This window comes from Alligator mississippiensis, chromosome 1 (assembly GCF_030867095.1).
Source record: "Alligator mississippiensis isolate rAllMis1 chromosome 1, rAllMis1, whole genome shotgun sequence".
Classification (NCBI taxonomy): Eukaryota; Metazoa; Chordata; order Crocodylia; family Alligatoridae; genus Alligator; species Alligator mississippiensis.
The window spans coordinates 123,739,011-123,760,199 of record NC_081824.1 but is presented as its reverse complement, the minus strand read 5'-3'; the positions used below and the strand labels follow the sequence as shown (position 1 = coordinate 123,760,199).

At 43.7% G+C, this 21,189-nt stretch overlaps 1 long non-coding RNA gene across 1 annotated transcript; it reads left to right on the top strand.

The window, feature by feature from the left end:
- The first annotated feature begins 531 nt into the window (after positions 1 to 531).
- Positions 532 to 18,416, top strand: LOC132243572 (uncharacterized). Its single transcript, XR_009455209.1, has 2 exons — positions 532 to 7,532; positions 7,832 to 18,416. It is a non-coding gene; the product is annotated as an uncharacterized LOC132243572 (long non-coding RNA).
- The last annotated feature ends 2,773 nt before the right edge of the window (positions 18,417 to 21,189 follow it).

Sequence of the window (21,189 nt, the reverse complement as noted above, 5' to 3'; positions counted from 1 at the left end):
AAGCCTGGCAGTTCATTTCTGTTTTTTTAATCATGCTATGCCCTCATTGGAACTAGTTCCTAGGATCTATTGTGAAGAGACTCTGGGTTATTATTTTTTTGATGTTTACTTGACAAAAACAAGGATAATTCAATGTGCTTTTAGAAATTCTCTCTCCCCAAGTCCATTCTTTAGAATGCAATGGTTAAAATGCAGCTTCACCAGTAAAATTGAGAGCTGTTTTGGCCCTGACAGCTGTATTAAGGAGAGGAGATAACAAACACAGTGTGTCACAAAATGTGATCAGGCATGTGTTAGGTTGGCATTTAAGCTGTGTTGTGTCTGGCAGAGGCCATCAATCCTAAGGGTAAAATAAGGACTGGAAGTGAATAAAAGGAGTCAGTGATTGTGAAATGATTTCCATAACCAAGTAAGGTCATCTCCGTGTATATGTTTTATCATCATTATCAAGCAAAACAAATGCAATTGTTGGCTTGTTATAGGATCTTCTTCCCCCCCCCCCCCCGAAGCCTACATATGATGATTTTTAAGTTAACCAGAAGTGATGTGAGTGCATCTCCTTCACTATGCTAAATCAAATAAGGGTCTGGCTATGGCCTCAACTGCACAGAAATTACAGCTAGAATCAGTTCTTCCTGAGATACACAGACACCTTCTATTGACTTTGGGGAAGATGCATGGATGTACGTTAAGGCTCAGTTGACTCCGATAATGTCCACCAGCGATCGGACAGACAACAAAGCCCTGCACGACCACTTACCAACCACATTAAGTCCATATGAGGGAAGTTTCCAGAAAGCCTAACAGCAGTGAAGGTGTCCGCCACTGAGGGGAACTAGTCACTGCTAAAGTGGATGGAGTTTTTTGTAACAGGCAGAATAAAAGCTTGGAAACCTGAGAGCCCAGCAGGCTTTTTCAGTGTTATTTGCTCTGTTTCCTTCTGTTATCTTAATTGGGATGGCTTGTACTGTTCCCAGTCATGATGAGATACATAATAGCAAGGCCAGGTAGCAATATTACATGTTTACTAGTATGAATGATCAGAAACTGCTCTATACAGAACAGAAGTTTGGCACACAAAACCGGTCTATACCTCTAACAGAACAGAAGTTCAGCGCATGTAAACTGGCTTAAAAATGGCAGAACCCAGTTTATGATTTGCTGCCCCCCACCAAAGGGTGAACGTGTGCTCTCTTTGCTACTGATCTAACCTATGTCGCTTATAGAAAACCGCATAACTTAGATCGAATCCGCCTCGGGCTTTTTAAATGCTTGTACCTAGCCTAAATGCCATCTATTTGGAGCTCTAGTCTAGCCATATTCTGTTGTTTGAGGGAGGCAGGGGGTGTCCATGGATGCAACAAATTTATGTCAATGTTGAGTATACCCTTCTCCTACCAAACCTACCCATTGCAATGGCACATACTGGGGTGGTGAAGGGCAGAACAAGGGTTTGGCCTTCTCTCCTTTCCCCTTCCCATTCACTTGCTCTGTGGAGTGCAGGACCCAAAATTCATCTGGAGGAGGACAACCATACAAACAGGACAGTCCCATTTACTGCTCCGAGTAGCCTCATTAGGACTAGTTGCAGCCTGGTTCTTACCTTGTAAACCTTGCAGGGCAGTGCTTTATCTGTATTTAAAGCACCATGCACATTTCTCCTGCTATTTTCCTGGAGTAATGAAGAACTAAAGCAATAATAAATACACACATTAAAAAAGTCTGCCTCTGGCATACCTCTCCCTCTCTGCCTCACGGACAGCTGTCTTCAGGCATCTGGGCACCTACCTCCTAAGCCTTGCATATTCAACTTTGTTATCCTAATGAGGAAACTTTTCCAGCCAGGCTCCACTCCTATTATAATCTCCACAATGAGGACTAGCACCTGGGGACATTCCTGCCTGCTTAAGGAGAGATTTTTTAATCTCCATATACAGGACAGATTCTTTTGAGGCCTGAACTAGCAGAATATCAGATGGTCTAGTAGCAAAAACCAATAACCCAAGGAAGATTGAAAGAATGGGAGGTGACCAGGATGGAAGGAAAAGGTTATATATTATCTTGACCAGTGAGCACTCATGATTCCTTTTAGTCTCTTGGGTTCTCACCTATGTACATGTTAAAAGATATATATGGGTCTGATACTTGTCTCATGTAACTGCTGCTGCCAGGAATTATCCACATTGTTCTATGTTGTTTTATATTTTCATTTTGATTACCCGCTTTGTTCTTTATTCCTTTTAGTTCAGTTTTACTGTACTTTCATCACAGCTGGTTGGGTGGGTTTCTAACATAGTAGTAACGCTTTGGGAGAAGCACAGTTTTAAAAATACATTTTCCAAACATGCTTCATTTACTCTCTCCCTCAGTAATTTGATTGGCAGAAATCACAAGGCAAAAGCAGAACTTGTCAGTTATTCCTCAGTTCTTAATATAGAAACAGTCACCTGCATTTGACAGCACAGTTTGAAAGTGTCCTTCGTACTTGGATAGCTGTGTGCACCTGAAGGCCTGTTCTCTGTGTGTTAGGATTTACACAAATTGGTTGCAAATGCACAAATGCACACACATTCAAACATCTTGAAATGTTACCCCATGAAATTCATATGCCTGGGTGCTTGCACCTATCTGCAGCGGTAACATGTCTAGGGCTGCCTGTAAAATGTACGTTGTAGATGATGGCAGTGAAAGCAGCATGCATATTCTTCATGACAAGCTGCATTAACTTTGTCTCACAAAATGGCCAATGCCTTCGCAAACAGACTCTCAGGGCATGTTTATACCATCAGAGAGTGCTGAAGTGAAGCACAGCATATCTGTGTTGCATGCACTGTACTCTGGAAAGTGGTAGTGTAGCCTCCTTTAATGCAGTGCTGGGCAAGTGCCAAAAGCTGTGTCTCAGGTGAGCTTGTTGTCATGTATTCAGACTTTCAGGGTGCTGTGTATGCACAACAGGCATGTTGTGCTTTGCTACAGCTCTTTTTAATTTGGTCCTTTGATTGTGATAGACATTTAAAGGGGTATTGTACAGAAAATTAAACTGTAAGGACATATACAGTAACATTTCTGAACATTCCAGTCACTCAGTCCAGGAATCCTCCCAATGTAGAGGCATTCTTTGGATGACAAAAGGCCATTAAAACAGCTCTATACTTGGTCTTATTTTAGATCCCAGTACGGGCATGCAAGGGTGGAGGAGAAGTCTATGCTCTGGCTTTTCTGGACTATTAGTGGTTTCCTTTGGGGCTGTTGCAGCCTTATTGGGGCCTGGAACTGTTTTCTTCAAATTTAAGGTTATGCAAGGGTGACATAAACCTTCATTTACTTCTTGTCCCACAGCTGTACCACAGCTCTTGAGTGTCATAAGATTAAGTCACTCTTAAGATTATACAGAGGCCCTAGGATATTCTAGATGCATACTGTTCACAGTGGCCTGTGTTATCCAACACCCTCTCATTTGGGTAGCTAATCTGGTTTACAGAGGTGCTGAGCACTTACAATGTGGGCTGAATTTGATGGGTGTTACAGGTACTCAGCCATCCTGAAAATTAGGCCCCAGGAGGTTGAAGCTGGGCATTAAAAATAAGTGACCACTTAGAAAAATGAGGCCCTGTGTAATCTAAATATTTATTTTGCAGTAAAAGTCCTGCTAAGAATTAACTTGGAATTACTCTGTATTCAGTGCTCATGAAAGCTGCCAAGCTCCTGGAAAGGGGGTTCTTTATTTTTCCACAGAACTGGTACAGCACAGAAAGAAGCTTTGCCTTTCTACTTATCACTGGTATGTCTCAATTTGGACATGGAATAGCAAGACAACAGCTCAGCCTATATACGTGTTCACTCCTTGGCATCTCCACTGACAATGCCAACTGTAGCAGTGTTTTTGTGGTCAATTGCAAATGCCAGTCTACTGGGGAATCGGGTGGTTTATGGTATACAAATAAAAAAGAACAGAGCCAAATTCAGCTGCATTCATATTTCCTAGCAAAGGAAATACTCACTGTATTTGTTTTGCTTCCAAGATTTGAATAACAAATGCATTTCTCACTTCATTTGGGGGGGAAAATCATGCCCACTGTAACCAGAAGCACCCCTTCTTATTCTGCAGACTGCAGCTTTGAAACTTGAAAGCCATTTTTTGGCTGTAGGCAGACAAGGTTCTTTAGGTAAATGTGATATCTTGTATTACACGAAATAAATAGTTAGAAAAATTGTTCTTTGCAAGCTTTCGGGTACAAACACCCTTTTGGTTGTTGCACTCTGTGTGTGTTTTATGTAATTTAGCAGAGAGAGATGCTTCATGCTTGAACATCTTGGCTGTTTCCTGTAAAATGGCAAAACTCATAAATAATAACAACAACAAAAAGTAGTTGAGGGAAAAGTAAAACTCATTCAGACATGGTTTTCAGGTGAAACAATTTAACTGCAATCTGGAGGCAAATTCTTGGCCTTAGAAAAATCCCTTACAATCAGCCATTCTGTTCTGGGCCATGGGCTCTGGAAACCTACATGATAATTCTTTTTTTGGAATATATGACCCACAAGAAGATTGCTGCTTTTATTTATTTATTTATTTATTTATTTATTTCCAAGTGACTGTATTGTCTGAGGTCTGCTTTTCCAAGGCTTAAATATATCTTTTGGAAAGCTTGTGGCTATATAGGGGTTCTTGGTTAGTTGAGCTCTATGACAAAAAGCAGCATTTTATAAAATGCCAAGGAGTGAACAACATGATAAGTTTTGGCTCAGGAGATGAATTAATTAAAAATGTGTCAGCATCCTCCAGTCACACATTTCATTTGCCAAAGCCAAAATCCCAGTGTTCCTTATTGACTGCCTACCCCTTCAGGATCCTCCCACATTTTTCAGACATGGGGTATTTGAAGTACAAAGATTTAATTCTCACATGGAATATGGCTCCATCAGCTCATAGGCTTTGTGAGACAGGGGCTCTTCAGTAATGAATTGGAAGATTCTCTGGCTTCTTCCTTTCCACAAGTTCATGTGCTAGTGATCTATGCACCTGAATCACTTCCATGCCCCATCTCCTTTGGGAGTTATCTAATCCTCCCACTGCGCAATGGGTCCTTCTGTCTAGATTCAGCACTTTCTCATGGAGGGTTTTGATTAGCCCACCTCTGTCTTGGTATTGTGCAGCCTAGATTCAGTCTTTCCATGCAAGAGCCAGTCTTTTCACTCTGGGAACTCCTTCAGTCACTGCAGGGGCAGCTGAATTGTTCCCACAGTACATTTAATGCAAGCCATGTTCTCTGGCATTGCTCTGACATGTTCCCTTCATCTCCTGCCTTATGCCTAGTCACATGGCTGGGCTTCCATTCAGAAATGTTTGGGGGCAGCTACTAGTCTCAGGCTTCTTTGTGATTTTTGCTGTGTCCAAGGTGTGTATGAAGGTTTGTCTTCTTATGAGCGAGGACACCTTTAGGAACACTGTAGAAGCTTTAATCATTACATTTTTAAGCATTTCCAAACCTCCAATCTGGAGTCTGTTGTATCATAGTGTGACTGAAGACATATCCTGGAAAAGCTTTGTGTTACCACAATTTCAATGCAGCCCATAGTGTTGTGGCTTAATGCTACACTATCCAGATATTATTTTGATTTCCCACAATGGTGGGTCAGAAAGATTAAAAAAAAAATAAATGGATCCACAAAGGAGACTTAGGTGCCTCACTACTGAGTGGTGCAGGACCTAACTGTTAGGTATCTTGCTGCCTAGGGGAATCCATAGTCTTGAATTAGGTCTGTAGGCTCCCTATAGAAAGTGTGGGAAAAGTTCAGGACTTCAGAATTGGCTGTGCAGACAGCTTCCTAAGCTAGCCAATAGGAAATGCAAGGCTGTCTATAGACATGCTGGTTTGCATTCTAATTAGAGCAAGTTGGAGCAGACTTGATTAACCTAATTAATGTATTAATGAGAATGCTCCAGCATCGCCTCATCATTACGTGTATTAAGCCCCCTGCATTTCAAAATGGCCACAGGGGTGCTTTAACTAAACCTTGCTGAATGAGCTTTAGTTAAAGTATGCCCATGGCCATTTTGAAAGGCACAGGGGGAAGAGAGGGCTTAATACACATGACAATGAGGCATTTTAATTAGAGCAGCTCTTTGGGTACCACTTCAGTTAAAGCACCTCCAAGCATGTGTATAGGCAGCCTAAGTGACAGGGGTGTTTCTGAAACCTCACTCCTCTCTGGAACCTAGGTATTTATCTTCCTTTGGGTTAGGAGAAAGTCTCCCTTCATATAGCTTCAAACCTTCTCCTGGATTTTTACCTAAGCCTCTTTTCCCCCAAAAGCTGAGGTGGAGGTCAAGCCTTACTTTCAAAAGACACTATGGAGGATTCTGGGGGGTGGCTGTGCCTTCAGCACCCCTTGTTGAAGCTACTTTGCATGAAATAAATATTCATTGAGCCTGACTGAGTGAGCCAGCACGATTACAGCTGAATTAGTAACTAGGGTACTCTCCTAGAAGGTTGGAAATGTAGGTTCAAAACTTCCCTGACATAAGAGGAAATTGAACCCAGGTCTTGCTGTTCCTCAGTGAGCACTTTTATCACAGACCTAGTAGATTGGGGAAGGGTGGGGGGGCAGCATCACCCCCTGGAGTTTTTGTAGGCAGTCCTGATCTTATTGCATACCAGATTCAGCTTTGCAGGCAGGACAGGCAGGAGAGCAGCATTAAGCTGCTGCCTTTGCAAGACTGAGGCACTTCCGGGCTTGCCCAAAAGTAGATTCTTAGCTCAGGCAACTTTAATGTTGAAAACTCAGGCACCTATTTAGTTCTGGCACCTCCAGGGCAAGGCAGTAGCTGAGCAGGGGCTTTGACGATGATAATTTGGGATTTGGCCTCTAGATTGGCAGTTACATATGTAACTCTCCTTGTGGATTTTGTTGTTTGGCTGTGAGTTTCGTGCTCTGACCCCTTAATCAGGCAATTTTGTTCTTACTTCAATCTGTTGCCTGTAAGTGTTTCCGTTGGTGTAGTTTTTGATTGGAAGGCTTCAAATCTGGGCATCTGAATCAGGACCACAATACAGATTCTTGGCATAAATTCTAGCAGCATAGAAGTGCTACACAGCTGGTGTGGGGGAATTGTCCAGCGGAGGCACTGCAGTGGGTAGTAAAAAATCTTCCTCTGGCCCCTGTTCTAGGGGCAAGTTGGGTGTGAGCCCAGGGAAAGGGAGAAGAGGGCTTGACTGAGGCACTACTCTGCCCTTGAACTTCTCAGCTGGTGTAATATCCCCCTGTGGCTCTTTATTATCCAGCCTAAAGTAGATCAGCCCTCAGAGCCAATTACACCTGGGGGCTGCTCTAATTTATAAAAGAGGCTGATGCCCATCCACCAATTTGGGGGATTGAGGAGCTGCTAGTGTGGTATATAGCTGCTTTTTTTCTTTCTCTTCCCCTTCCTCTCCTCCAAGTTGTGTGTTAAGCAGAGCTCATTGGACTCAATGTTCAGAGCCAATGAATTTAACACACTGAAGAAACTGCAGCACTAAGACACATTGTGGGTGAGTTAAGGACATACTTTCAGCCTTAATTCTGAGTTTCCTAGGTTTTTGTCTGTTTAAGCCAGATTCCTAATGTTATTTTAATGTAGTTGTTTTGTGTGTGAATAATATGCTCTTTATGCCAGACCACAAGCCCTGGAACTAATAACTTATAAAAATGCCAAGAGTCCAAACCTAAGAGCTGCTATTCAGTTGACACGGTGATGTCTAAAAAGTTACAGACTGATCTTATTCCCACTGGAGAAGTCACATGAAATGTGACCAGTAACTGGTACTGGGTGCTACTTGATGTGTTATAGGAACGGTGACTGGGGACAACATAACTTTAAGTCAGACTGTGATGAGGCTCATCATTCAAGGGTGAGTATGGGGCATGCCCCAGATCTTAACTTTAGCTGGAGAGCAGAGTCTGAATTCAGGCAATGTGGGGGATTTTCACTGGTTTGTCCTCTTTAGAATGAGTGGAAAAAAAAATAGAGATTTAAAACAACACTCTACCCACAGCTGGGTCAATAACAGCTCATCCTCACCCACCACTGTTGCTGTGGGCAGTGATTCACTGGAGGGAGAAAGCTGCATAGACTGAAAAGGCTGATGGATCCTTTCTCCCAAGGCCAGTGGTTTTTGAGCAAGTCATGGAAGTGGTGAGGTCAGGCTCCTTGATAGGCTCCGGCCCCTGCCAGCTGGACTACAAACAACAGTGGTGTCAGTTAAGGGGCAGGTGCTCATTTGCTTTCCTAGCCAGCAAAAATGTGTTTAGATGGAGGCACTAGTGAGCCATGAGGGAAGGGAGGGAAAAGGATGGAAGCTCAATGGGAAAGGAAATCAGAACAGTTAAGTGTTTCTAAGTTTCAGAGTGGTGCTCATTTCAGCCTCAGAAATCAAGCCACAGGATGTCAGTGCAGCCTGCGAGAATGCCAAGATTTCTGACAGGAGTACATTGGAAGATTTTATCTCAAGAGCCCAGAGGAAGATTTTTTTTTCCCTAGAACATCATCTGTCTTAGGGATCTCACATCAGGGTGGGCAAAACAAAGAGCAGGCAGCTGTTAGAGGTGGATGCTGATTGGTAAGAAATGTACATGGGGCTGGGACCCAATGCCAGGGAAACTTTGAAACATGCACAGATGATACAGGTAAAATGGGCATTAGTGATGTTTGTCCAGAACAACAAATATAATCCTGGTAAAATTAAAGGAACATACATGGAACTTAGTTCTATCTCTGCTGTAGAATCATAGAAAAGTAGGGTTGGAAGGGACCTCAGGAGGTCACATCTAGTCCAACCCCCTGCTCAAAGCAGGACCATCCCCAACTAGATCATCCCAGCCAAGGCTTTGTGTAGCCAAGTCTTAAAAACCTTGAAGGATGGAGATTTCACCACCTCTCTGGGTAACCTGCTTCAGTGTTTTACTACCCTATGAGTGTAGCCCTTTTGCTGCCTTCCACTGGAGTCTCTCCAATTTGTCCACATCCTTTCTGTAGTGGGGGCTCCAAAACTGAACACAGTACTCCAGATGTGGCCTCACCAGTGCTGAATAGAGGGGAAGAATCACTTCCCTGGACCTACTGGTAACACATCTACATTGGTAACACATCTACCAATGCAACCCAGTATGCAGTTAGCCTTCTTGGCAACAAGGGTACATGTTGGCTAATATTTAGCTTATTGTCCACTGTAACCCCCAGGTCCTTTCCTGCAGAGCTGCTGTCCAGCCAGTCAGCCCCCAGCCTGTACTGGTGCATGGGATTATTCCGTCCTAAGTGCAGGACTTTACACTTGTCCTTGTTGAACCTCATGATATTTCTTTTTGGCCCAATGCTCCAATCTGTTTAAATCACTCTGAATCCTAGCCCTACCCTCCAGCATATCTACTACTCCCCACAACTTTGTGTCATCTGCAAACATCTTCCAGGTCATTGATGAAGACATTGAAGAAAACTGGCCCCAGGACTGACCCCTGGGGCACTCTGATTGATACCAGCTGCCAACTAGACATCAAGCCATTGATTACTACCCTCTGAATCTGATGCTTCAGCCAGTTTTCTATCCACCTTACAGTCCATTCATCCAGCCATACTTCCTGAGCTTGCTGAGAGAATGCTGTGGGAGACTGTATCAAAAGCCTTGCTAAAATGCAGGTATACCACATCCGCTGGGCTCCCCACATCCACAGAGTCAGTCATCTCATCATAGAAGGCAATCAGGTTGGTCAGGCATGACTTGACATGCCATCCTATCTGCAAAAGTCAGCAAAGAGAAAAGATTCCCACTCTAGAAATATACAATATCAATTGTTTCCTGTTGCAATACAAAAGGGATCAGATGGATTCAGATGTGCAGAGGTGAAGAACACATGTCCACTGTTTATTTTTCTCTAATCAAATAGCCGTCCCAACCCCTATTCTTAATACATCTTGGGTTTTTTAGGGTTTTTTTTACAATTCCTGTAGTTCTTCTTGGCTATGAATATGGGCGCATCTTCTGGAAGAGGTGAAACAACCTTTAATTTTAAAGGAAAGAAAGACGAGGTTAATAGTTTCTTGCAGAACTCAGCCAAAAGAATATGGACTAAGGAGTCCTCTTACAGTGATTCAACAGGAAATGCCTAATGACCATGGGTGGGAACCAATTTCTAGGGTATAAAATACATGTTTCTTTGGAAACTGAAAGTTCAGCTTTTCAGTCCTTTCTGGGATGTGGGGGCTTTCCTAGATAAGCTTCAATCCAACCTGGCAGTTGCAGCTGATTGATAATCAGCAGAAAATTATTTATATTGATCTGCTTTCCACAGAGTCAGCTGCACTTTTGTATAAAGGATGGAGGAGATTTTTGTTTTTGCAGTCACACATCAAGTTTTCTAGTATCTGGAAGATACTGTAAGTTACATTAGGCATATCTCCATCTGATCTTTTGCTGGCTACTTTGCTTAAAACCTATAAAGTGCATGCAAGAGTTGTGGCTTTTGAAATGAATCCCTCAGAGCCCTGCAGAATTGATGAAGGCTGCAGTGAAACAGAGAAGAATTAGGACTATGCTGTTTGGAATTAGAAAATGAATGATTTATTTGTGTTGCATAACAGAAGCAGATCTCCTTTGTGCTTCCTGCCTCTGTGCACTTCTCCTATCCACGCACCCAGCCTGTTGGCTACTTCCTCCTCTTCCACATCATGTCTGTCCCACCTTGTAGCCCTCTATCACAATGTCATTCATCATTCGCCCCTGCGGATTCCAGTCAGTGGGCTTCCTCGCCTTGTAGCCTGTGAATATGCAAAACAGGGACATGGATAGTACCAGAGTCTCACTGCCCTCAGTTCTTGCTCAGTATGCCATGCTGGCCTCCAGCTGCAGGAGAAGCATCTATGGTAAGAATCCTGCTCAACCCTTCAGCCTGTGGGGTCTAGCCTGGTTACATACAGGAGTTGTGAGGAGCTGGCACATGCACAGAGGAGACAGAGGAATAACAGGGCAGTTTCATTTTCTGGGTGGTGGCAGAACATGGGGCAGCAGCAGCGACTGGCCTGCCACTGATGGTGGTACTGGCAACCAGTTGACGGCTGTGGCATGTGCTATTTTTGTGCTTCTCCCCTAAGCATGAATGCCATATGCCCCCGGAGGCTGGGTGGGCACGGTGACCTCCCGCAGGCAGGAGTATGGTGGCGGTAGGTGGGGAGCTTCTGCAGGCAGCTGCGGCACTGTCAGCGATGGGGGAGGCGGCGGTAGCCAGTGGTGATTGTGGACCACCCGCAGAGGCCGCTGGCAGTGTTGACGGGATGGGGGGGTGGCGAGCGGCAACTGCCAGGGCTAAATGGACTTCAGGGGACTCATGGCCACCCCTGGAGGTGGCACCCTATTACAATCAGCAAAAAGTGCATTCCAGATACAATGACCTTCCCTCACTAACTTTCAAGTCCAGCACATGGACATGAAAAATGCTAGTTTTCATTTAAATACTTGTGTGAATATTTTAAAAAATATGGTCCAAACAGTGTATTGTCCCTACTCTTAGAAATAGCTGAGCTCTTTTAGCAGAAGCTTCCCTGAAACATTCAGGCTGAAGTCAGCATCCAGTATGTAACATTTCAGTCTCTCAAATGCTTAAGGTCTGGCCAAATTATATGCAACTGAAAGGTGGGTCTGATAAAAGGCGGTGTTGGACAACCTGAATAATAAACACTACTGACAACTCCTTTTGTAATACAGGAGTTAATTTGTCTGCCATTGAAATATAGCTGCCTCTGAAATGGATCTGCCAGTTGGTTTAATTAGCCAAAGCAACAATGCACAAGTGCTTAGAATGCAAAATGAAACAGAACGTCGTATCTAATGTAAAACACAGGTATGGATAGGAAGACAAGATGTGAAAGACATCAGTTCTGGTTCTGGCACAGCAAGATAGAAATCCAGGCTACAGTTTACTCTACAGTACGTGGAAGGTGGCTAGGAGGGAAGGAAGATCTGGTTAACGTACCTGATACTTATGGCCACAAGAGGGTATAATTTGGGGTTGTGAGGAATAACCAACATGAGTCCCTCTGTAGGCATACTGCCAGTAGCAGCAAGGGTCAAAGGGATAATATTGATCCTTTATGGAGCAGACTTACAGTACTGGATCTCCTGAGCCATCCTACTACAAACCAATTAAATGATTTGGGGACATGTAGGACACTGTGGAAAGGCTCATGTGTTGGGTGTTTCCTTAACTAGTTTGCAATTCAAAGGACGCAGTATAAGCTGGGAGAAAAAAGCTAAATACAGAATTCAATTAAGTCTCTATCTACAATAGTTTCTGTATTACAGATGCCTTGGGAACAGGGCTTATGAGGCCTAGGGCAGAAGACAATGGCATGTCTATTCACAAGAATGTATAAATATTGTTTAACATTTCCAAGCAGGTGAGTTCATAAGTTAACATGACTGATTGTGGACTGGCTTATTCGTTAGCTTAATATTCAGGAAAGGGAGCAATTACCATAGCAACACTCACATCTTCTGACACATATCATGCAGATCATGCAGTCAAGGAAACACAACACACTTTCGCATACATACCCTATGAACTTTTGTATTTTTGATAATATTAAAGAGAAGATATGTCTCCTGATTGACACATTTGCCTGTGGTTTTTTTATTACTCCTTTTAAAAATAATAAAAAATCCTTCTTCTCCCCTACCTGCTTCTTCAAACTGTTTTCTCTCCATCCCACTGAAATGTTGAAAACAGCTCATGCCTCCCCCGGATCTGCGGATATATGTTCCTGACAGTAATCCTACGCTATGCAAATGTGTAACTGCAAAATGCAGGGTTTTTTTTTTTTAATTTAAGTACATCCAGTGGAGTCTAAATTCTGAGTACAAGTACTAAGGGGAATAAAAATCTGCCAGTGCCTGCATAATTATTGTTCTGTTGAGCAAAACCTTACTTCTTTGTTCTTTTAGTTAATCTTCCACCTCCAAATATTTCTACCAACCTTCTCCATTATATATGCAAGGAACAGTTTTTATTGTCTTTCTTCCTTTCTGTCTTTTACTCTGTCTCTGCATAAATCTCTCTTTGCCCAATATATTTCAAATGTGTAGCCCTAATTCTTTTTCCAGGGTGCCGTTAATTTTAGCTTTCAAATGCAGACTTGATAGACTGGAGGAAAAGGACATGCTCCATCAACCTCTTGCCCCAGATGTCTTTGATCCTGACTGATTAGGCTAATGTAAGGTGAGATTTTGGATTTTTCTTGTTGTGCTGCAGCTTCTCTGAGCATGAGTGATGGAGCCCTTAGCCACCCTCCAGCTTTGATAAAGATTTCAAGTGCCAAGAGCCCGCAAACCCCATTGCAGTTGAGCATCTTGCATGATCTCTCCATTATTTATAGTAGTTGTGGTGAGTGGCATGCTATAATGATACAAAGGAATCTTTTGGCACAAATCTTTGTGGCTGGGCGGTTTCGTAAAAGTCAAAGGGTCATCAGAGTGGATGATGCATGGGGCCTGATTTGTAATAATTCATAGTTCTTTTTCAAAACCTATTTTACACAAATAGGTCCAAACAGATGGTATGGTTACCATCTGGGCATGTCTACGCAAGATGCCAAATGCACAGTGGATTGATGCTACTGGGCATTAGCATGGTAGGCAAAACCTGTGCTAATGCACTAATGCACAGTAGCATTAATCTACTGTGCATTAGCATCACAAAAAAAGTGTGCACCGGTACTATTGTGCAGTAGCGCTGATTATAGTGCATTAAAAGTCAGTACCTGTTACTAACTTCATGTGCCGTAATTACGGCATATTAATGCATGTGTAGATGTGCCCTCTGAATACAATGGTGCAATTGTAACTTCATATCAGCCTTAGGCAATTTTTATACAGCTCATGTGCTGAGGGCAATCTTACCGCAGTGACAGCCTTGAAAGTCTTAATTGCCTTTTTGAATAAAAAAGAACATATTTGATAGCTGCTCATTGACAGGAATACACAATTTCAGTCAAAATCAGTATTAGTTCTGGCCCTGCCCCCTAACCCCACTGGGGCAGAAACTGTCCCCTACTGTTTACCCAGAGAATAGTAAATGGAAGATGCAGAAAAAGCCATCACAGGCTAAATCTCAAGGTCCCTCGCATGTCCTCATGGGCAGTAACTGTCACACTGAACTACATACCTTCTGCTTTGGCCTGTTCCTCCTGACTATCTTCTCCCCTTGGGTGCTCAGTGAGTCAGCTTCAAGAGGAATGCCAGAAATGTAGTCTAGGCAATACCTGGCCCATGGCCTGGTGGTTAGGACAAATTGCCGTGAAATGGGAGACTGAAGTTCAAACACTTCTGGATAAGTAATTCTTCAGGCCAGTGGCCTTAATTTCTAGGCTTAGATAAGAGGGCTGTCTTTGTCATCTAGCTATGGTAGTGTTGGAGTTGTGCTGGTACAGGAAATATGCAACCAATGACCATTTCTATGGGTGATACCTTTCACTGAACCAACTGCATGGTTGAGATGCAGTGGGTCCAATACTGTCCTAAAGTTCTGTGACTTACATGGTATTGAGCACATACCCCAATAATTCTGTTCTGTCCTAGACCAGGCATGGAGCAGCTTTCTTAGTGTGCTTATAGGGGAAATGCAGGATGGACTTAGTTATACAAGTGCCAAATATTGCACTTATATAATTATGTAAGAGCCACTTTGGCATATAAAGTTGAAATAGGATTTAGGCAATTGTTGACAAGGACCTTGGTTGATTTGAAGGGTGGACAGGTCTTGTGGTTAACCAGAGAATGGTTCAGCAGTCTCTAGATACAGCAGTTGTCTAGATACAGTTATGGCATTGTATATAGATGAGAACCTAGCACCTGCCATGCCAGTTCAGATTGATTCCTGTTCCTAAGGAGAATAGAACTCCATTAGTTAAAAAATAACTTAAAGGCCTGGAACATATAAGCACAGACTAGCTCCAAAATATATGTCCCATGTGCTTTTAAAAAATGATATTTATTGTTATGACTGGCCCTATTCCTGGAGGGGAAGCCTGGAGACACTTGCTGCTGTTGCAGCTGGAGCGATATGGGGAAGAAGTGGTTGAACAGAAGCCTGAGGGCTGCAACCTAACTCCTGGTGGGCTGCTTCCAGCGCACCAGAGGTCACCAGTTGGACACCCCTGACCTATGCCACAGGACTGTTTCATTCTCTGGTGACTGATATGTACAATAATGACAGAAAGGGACTAATAAACTACAATGGTTGACATAAGAATTTTGACAGACTGGACTTCCTCTTGCATGTGAAGTCCTTCTGTGTCATTACCCAGGACTGATCTAAAGTTTGGGCCAATACAGACAGGATATTGGACTCAAATGAAGGAGGATAGAGACTCCTTCAGTGTCTCTGCAGCCTTGCCACCTGTGGCAAGTGCAGGCAGGACCTTTATTTTTGAAAGACCTTACAAATGTGCTAGACTTAATGCCACCATGGACTGAACAGTGGATTGAGACCACCATTATCTTTTAATATTGTCTCTAAACCTGCTCTGACACTAGAGGAAGATTTTAAGTAAAATACACTGCTATATATAAGCTCTGTAATCATGTGTGTATCATCCTTGTCCTACCTTTTCCAGCCATTGCTAGACTTGCATTAATAATCCACTCCTGTGTGCCACTGTAAACCACTTCCCATTTGTTTATATTTGTCACCCTTTGCTTGGACCCTGCCTTGGACTGCGAGTGCCTAGAAGGAAAGGAAGGAGAATATCCTGGAGGTTTTATTTTGCCCACAAGTCAAGGTGCATCTGACATTGCCTGTGCTCCAGTCCTGCTATAGGATTAGAGGTTCTAACAGAGGTTGGTCCTAAACAGGCAATCATTGCTCATCAGTCTTGTCATGTTCTCTATAACCACCACAACAATCATGAGCTATTGTCTTACTCAGCAGAGATGATGTTGTTTATTTTGCTCTGTTCTTGCTCACCCATTTCTACTTCTCCTCCCCAGGTTGGTTCTGGGAATCCTAGACAAAGCTGGATGAGTTGTGGATGGAAGCAATTAGCATTTGCCATGCCCCGGCTGAGACTGCTCTGGCCTGCACCAGTGCTGGTTTCCACTCTTCCTCTAAATCCTTGATGCTGAGTTGCCTAAACACATTGCCTGAGACCCAGAGGAGTCGACGGTGTCCACAGGCATTGTGTTTGGAGTGGTGCACAGCACCTAGTCCAGCTCCTTAGATAATAGGGAAGGAACATGGGATTTACAGGTTCTTCAAGGATATCTTTCCTGGCACTCCAATCTGGTGGAGTCTTTCCTCAACTAACTTTGCTGGCTTCACAATATGAATCCAAAAGCACTTCAGTGTCAAAGGGAGGATCCTTCCCCAGATATCATCACCAAATAGTAGCATCAGGATGGCTGAGTGGTTGAGGTGTTAGACTTAAGATCTAATGGACGTATACCTGCATGGGTTCAAACCTCACTCCTGGTAGCTGCTGTTTTTTTAAAGTTAGACATCAGGAAGAACTTCTTTACAGTAAGGGTTGTTAGAATCAGGAATGGGCTTCCAAGGGAGGTGGTGCTCTCCCATACCTCAAGGGTCTTTAAGAGGAGGCTAGACATGCACCTGGTTGGGGTCATGTAACCCCTGTGCTCTTTCCTGCCCAGGGCAGGGGGTCGGATTCGATGATCTGCTGAGGTCCCCTCCAACCCAAACATCTATGAATCTATGAAAACACAACAGGAGTGATTTACAAATGTTACAGAAATATGTAAGCAGAGGCCACAGCAGACTATTAATGTTGGCTGGAAATCATGTGGCCTGGAATGAGGGATTGGTTAGTAGGCACCACAAGGACTCCAATGGATATTTTGGAAAGACACTGGGGGACTATAAGTGCTTATATATAACTGTTGCTTCATCCACAGAGCACACAGGACCTGAAGCACCTTCAGTACTTGATATGCAACTTATGGCCAATGTGTTTTAAAAGAACCCAACTTTGTGCTACATGTTTCTGTGTGTGGATAGAAGTCAGATTAAGGGCATCACGTGAGTTATAGCTCAGGTTAACTTTGCCACCAGACTGAGGTGCAGCATTGGGGAGAGCTCCCTTTGCCAGAGCCCCAGGTAGCTGGCTGTGGCATCTCTCAGGGAGAGCTTCTTTCCCCCAGAGTACTGCTGGTGCAGCACAGAAAGAGCCCTATGCTGGAAAGAGCCTGGTGTCACTGAATGCAACAGAAGCCACAGCTCTGGAGGCTGGATCCAGCCCGCAGGGTGTAGGTAGCTGACCCCTGCTCTATATAAGTGTTTCTGGCTAAATAATAGCACCAGAACAGAGCACCTAACTCTCTAACTCCATTATATCAACCAAGTGTAAACATAAAAGCAAAATTGTGACCGTTAACAACTCTTTACTGCACAAAATAAATCAACCAAGAATACTGAATTTGGAAACCTGCTCAGGGAACCTTCCGCTTGCAGAGCTAAAATTCTGGAAAAATGCAGAACATAAATTTTGCCTGAGTGGCTTTATCAAAGCCAATTGATGTATCCTGTGCATGTAATGTCACACATCCAACCTAAATGTATCTCAAGAAGTACACTGAATGAATAAAAGAAACAAAACGTACTACCCATTGTAACAGTAGAGGTAATATAGATGTAAATAATCTTAGGTTTGCAGTCGCTGATTCTTTTTTATTTTAACTATGTACTAGCGCACATTTAACGCGTACCAGTATTTTATTATTTACCTAGAAAAGGACAGATTTGAAGTTGTACCAGTGTACTTGAGACCAGAATGTGCTTGTAACTTTAATACATCTTATATACACAAATTCAGTGGGTTCTATTTGTGTCAGAAAAGTAAACACATATTGTATCTTATTTCTGACTTTCCCACAATATTCCCTTTATTTAGTCCATGCACCACAGAGGTAGAATTTTTATGCATCATCATGGTAAATCTTTTCCTTTTAATATGCATACTATATATAAAATTCTGAATGTGGAAGCCATGGCTAGGTCCAATATGAATTTTATGAAAAAGCTGCCATTTTACTATTGTATTATTTTGTTTGGTTTTCAAACACAGCTGGACAAAAAGATTTCTGGCTTATTTTCTTCATTTCTACCATGGCATTTATTGTGCTGAGGCTCAAAACCCTTTACAACTGTGGTTTGAAAAAGAAAAGGGCACTTAAGGGAATAAGACAACAGCTTTCTCCTATGGTTAATTTAAAATCAATTGATTTCCATCTGTTGCTTGAACTAAACAGTGTGTACCACGGATAAAAATAAAACTGCTTATTTTGGGAAAATATATACATTTCCACGAACAGCAAATACATATATGTGTGTGTATGTATGTATGTATTTATTTATTTATATAAATAGTTATTTATTTATTTTTGCTGTTTGTGATTTTTTGTGTGTTTCACTGCATTATGCTTATTTCTGTTATTTAAGAGTCCAACTTAGAAGAAGTCATAGTATTCACATAAACCTATTTTGACAGTAAGCATGTAAAGACAATTTTTCTTAGGGCCTTGTTACTCACCATAATTTTAGGTGAGTCCTGGAGCTCTTAGACCCTGGATTGTCTGCACATTCACACCTGAAACTAGTTTTAAGCATGCTTTAAGCAGTTTAAAGTTATGCCACTCCAGGGCAGGTTTATCTCTGATCCATGTTTCCCAGCTTGTGTTCTATTAATGTGTGGCTACTCCCCACAGATAAGATGCCCAAATTACAATCCTCCAGCATCCCAGGATGCAGTGTTCCTCCCCACCTCCTTACTTTCCACTTGCTGAACTCTACTGTCCAGGCGGCAGTTCTGACGCCAAGCCAACTCCTGCCTTCCACCTCCAGGGTTGTGACCTTCTCACCCCCAGGGATGCAAATGCATGCAAATGGCCTGCAGATCATGTGCCAGCTAGCCAGGTCCCAGGGCATGGGTGAGTCCAGGAGTGGGGTCTAGAAGGATGGGGGGAACAAGGTAGGGGGCCATATCAGGTCCCTATGAGCTGGGGGTTCCTTCCTGGTGGAGGGTATAGCACCCCCAAAAACACCTTTCCTCATTGCTCCCACCTCCCAGCCATCCCAGAAGGTACAACCAGCACCCTGCACACCCAAATCCCAATGTATTAAAACATGAGACCTCCTTTAATTGACTTCCTCTTTATTTCTTTAAAAAAACCCAACTTCTTTTTATTTTATCCTTCAGTGGCTGATTTCCTTCCTTTCACTACCCTTTCCCCAAACCCATTTCCTTTTCACCTCCCATTTAATTACCCACTCCCATCCCATTAGCTCTCCACCTCTCAGCTTCATGTTCATACCCTCTCCAATTCATCTCTCTCACACATCCACCAAGAGCAGGGACAGAAGCCTGTCCTGGCTTACCAGCCCTGTAGTAGCAACTCACAGCTGTAACTCCTAATTGGGCCCCTGCTCACCAGCTCTTTCATGGCAAATCACAGCTGTTTAGGTAGGAAACAGTCAGAGAAGGTTTTTAGCTTTAATGTGTGATTGCTCCAAACTTGAGCTAGCACAGTAGTCTCCAACCTTTTTAAGTACCAGATCACTTTTTGAATTAAAGTGCAACCCAGGGTACTGTGCGCCACCCCTGTCCCCCCCACCCCACTCAGCAGGTCAGTCTATGGTGGAGGGAATGGGAGGGTGGCACACGGTAGATCCTGGGTTGCACTTTAATTAAAAAAGGTGATTGGGGGCGGGGCATGGGGGTTGAGGCCCCCATAGTAAGGGAGGGAGTGGAGCAGAAGCAGGGGCAGGGGTGAGTGGGGTCCCAACTGGGGCTGTGCGGTGGGAGGATCGGAGCCCGAGCAGCTTATTCAGGCACATGGAGGGGCTCCTGCCACTGCATGCACCCCAGTGGAGGCCTGGGGGGCATGTGCCCCCCCCATTGTGTGTGGGTTGGAGGCGGCTGTTGCTGCATGCTGGGCTTTGTGCCCTGATCCCCACTGCAGCTGCCCCAGAAGTGGCGTGATGCCACATCTATCATGCTGCTGGGCAGGCAGTGGCTTTGTGCCACTCCTGGAGCAGCTGCAGTGGTCCTTATCTAAACCATCTTATGTAAGTAGTTGGATAGACAGGTGGATAGATTTTCTTCTGGACAGGTTATATATTTCCATCCCTCCTCCCACCAAAGCAATCATTGAATGTTAGAAAATTCAACAGTCTAAATTAAAAACTGAATTTTGTTTGTTGTGAGTTTTACGGTAATCTGAGCTCTATGCACACACCTTAGCTCTCACATGACAGTTAGACACCTTGGGCATGTCTCCATGGGTGTGCACATGTGGTTTGCGGCACCTCAAAGCCATTTGAGAGACCGCAAATTGCATGTGGTGCACATGCACCCATGTGCTGCACTGCTAACTTGCAGTGTGACAGTTAAAAATAAATGCCACTAAAAATAGTGGGGAGGTGCATGTGGCAGTAGTGTGTGCTGCCAGAAAACAGGTCTTGACCAGCCAAAGCTATGCTCTAGCTGCTGGCCAGGCTCTGAGCCACAGGCTCGGCGCTGCTGCTGCCCTGGGAGGCCCCCAGGACCCCAGGTAAGGCTGCTGGGGCCAGGACAGGTGCTGGCCCCAGCCCCCCCTACCCCACCTGGGTCCCTTTGCTACATGTTTGAGCATGCGTGCAGTGGCATGCCCGGGGACAAAAAATATGTGCCTCTGCTATTTGTCCCACAGGAAATGCATGCCCCCGCATGTGGACATTCATGGGGACGCACCCATTTACTCTGTCTCAGTGATACATGTGTTTTTGCACATATACAGTATGTTAGGCCAGATATACCAGCCCCCTCCAGTTACTTTGTTTTGCTCCAATAATATAAAGCAGTTGTGAGCCCAGCTAAAGTAGCTGGCTAAACTGGTGTATGCTGCACTGATGCATGCCACGGAATCAGGCCTATCTTAAACCATTATGTAGCTGTGCTTTGTCTGAATGCTTGCTTTCATTGCTGATGGATGGCAGTTACTCAACACCAACATGTACACCTGTACTGCAGCAGGGGGCTCTCTATGATGGAGTCTATCATTTCACAAGCTGCATTCATAATGCAGAATACTGTTATAAAAAAGGGTTAACAGGACTGAGTTCTAGCCCACAGCTATAGTGGGGAACATTTTGGGGGATTCAGTGTGAGTGCAC